Raw genomic sequence first — 2,094 nt, 5'->3', positions numbered from 1 at the left:
AATAGCTCATGAAATAGCTCAGTGCTCCCACTGGGTGTTTTTTGTTTAGACTGTGTTTTGTTGTTGTTGATTTTTGTTTGGTTGGTTTTTTGGTTGTTGTGGAGTTTTTGTTTTGTTTTGCGGTTTTTGGGTTTTGGTTTTTTTTTGTTTTTTGGGGTTTTTTTTGCTCAAAAGGTTTGAGGGCACTATGGTTGATGTTCACGTGATCATAGAAGTTTATCTAAAGCTTCGACAATGGGGCATCTCCCTACCATTACATCCAGCCCCTGGAGGTCCTCCTTTTTACTCTGCATGGGTTAGACCATCTCAAGCCAGTCTTGGCACCTCACAGTAAGTGCAAGATGTCACAGAATCACAGAACAAACTAGGTTGGAAAAGACCTCTGAGATCATCAAGTCCAACCTTTGACTCAACACCACATTGTCAACCAAAATTAGAAGAGTCTACAGCTCCCAGTATTCCCAGGCAGTCTCCCATCCAAGTACTAACTGGGCCCGACCCTGCTTAACTTCTGAGATCAGACGAGATCAGGCGTTCTCAGGGTGGTGTGGCCGTAGACAGCACACCCTCCACTTCCAGTTTCATTTCAAGGCAAAGAAAGGTGGTGACTACCACCCAGGATATATTAGGGACATATCAGAAAAAGAAGGTATTACCCAGGTCTTTGAAGCTTATATCTCACCTAAAGATTCCCTAGAGCTTTCTTGTTTAACTATCACGACTCTTATGCTGGCCACATAGATAGGACACAGGTGTATCCATCCTACATGGAATATAATCAGTTGCCATCTCAGTGCACTGAATTGTTCCACAAACCACAGAATTATTGAGTAACATTGCAGTTGCTGTTACTCTGCAGGTGTTTGTTGGTAAGGTGGTTTTGTCAGGGTCATGAAGCCAGTGGGGTTGGGGGGTGTGCAGGGGGTCTGCCCTCCCTGCTTGCTGCAGAATATTCTGTGCCTTATTCTCAGCCTGCAAACTGCACTGGGCCCAGCAGATTGGTCTCATAGTGACTAATGACTAAGTTTAAATCACTTACATTTGGAAGAAACAACTTCCCTGATGAGGTGATAAAGGGATTTGTTTCCTCCACATGTTAGTCACAGAAATGGCTTTTGATTGCCAGGCAGAGCTCCTCATTGCTCTGTGTGCTGACTCTGAGCTCCAAAGGGATATTTATGATCTTGGCTGAATAGCCTGCTCGCTGTCGGCTCCTAAGTGCAGAGCACTGTCTCCTTTCAGACTAATTTATACATTTTCTATCAGCTATTTGTGACTGCGAAAAAGCTCAACCTAGGATCTGGTTCCAGCCTCCCAGACATTTGGTGTATGACAATCGCCTCTCCTTTCCACTTCCTAATTAATCCCTGTCTCAAAAGCAAACAAACAAATTTTCGTATATTTCTGATAGAGAAAGGAAAACTTATAAAAATCTTCCAGACTGCCTCTCTTTTAATCACTTCAGTAAGCAGGCATGGAGACTACTGAGAGCTACATTAATGAGCAGAAACTGTGTGTCTGCTTCCTGGATGCCTCTGCCGTGGCTCCAGGACTCCTCCTCAGTAACAGAGGCTGCCTTCATTAAGAATGAGCTGGCAAGATCTCTGGCTGTTCTCTCTCTCCCTCTGACTGAAGAGTGGCCCTGGCTGAACTCTCTGTGATAACACTGACAGCTCATTAACTGGCTAATTCCAACATGCTGTTCTTTCAGAGTTACCTGCTCATCACAGCTCAGAATGTATTTCGTATCACAGCTCCTCAAAAGGGCTGTGCTTGACCCGCCGGAGCAGGAGAACAATGCCTCCTCCTTTTGCTGTGATGGTGGCTGATACTCTTTTCCAAGCACCATTGTTCCTGCCAGAGAGCAACTGGAAAGCCACAAGTGTGGCTGCAGGCAACTACTGGCTCAGAAATCGGAGTTAAGGGGAGGCTGACAGATGGGAGGGAAACCATCTTCAATTTATGTGTCCAGGTGCAGACTGCATTTTCCCTTGCTAGTCAGGCACTGAAAACACGGCAGACCTGCAGGTGATATCTGCAGGTGCTGTGAGACTTCTTCCCTAAACGTCGTTTTAGACAGGCATGTACAGAAAT

General features: G+C 45.3%; 1 non-coding gene across 1 annotated transcript; it reads right to left on the bottom strand.

The window, feature by feature from the left end:
- Window positions 1–440: 440 nt before the first annotated feature.
- LOC126649595 (5S ribosomal RNA) lies at window positions 441–559 on the bottom strand. The gene has a single exon (XR_007631077.1). It is a non-coding gene; the product is annotated as a 5S ribosomal RNA (ribosomal RNA).
- Between the last annotated feature and the right edge of the window lie 1,535 nt (window positions 560–2,094).

Source organism: Myiozetetes cayanensis, unplaced genomic scaffold, assembly GCF_022539395.1.
Source record: "Myiozetetes cayanensis isolate MyiCay16 unplaced genomic scaffold, myiCay2020 scf1, whole genome shotgun sequence".
NCBI lineage: Eukaryota > Metazoa > Chordata > Aves > Passeriformes > Tyrannidae > Myiozetetes > Myiozetetes cayanensis.
Note: the sequence above shows the minus strand (reverse complement) of the source record. Positions and strands in the feature narration are given on the sequence as shown.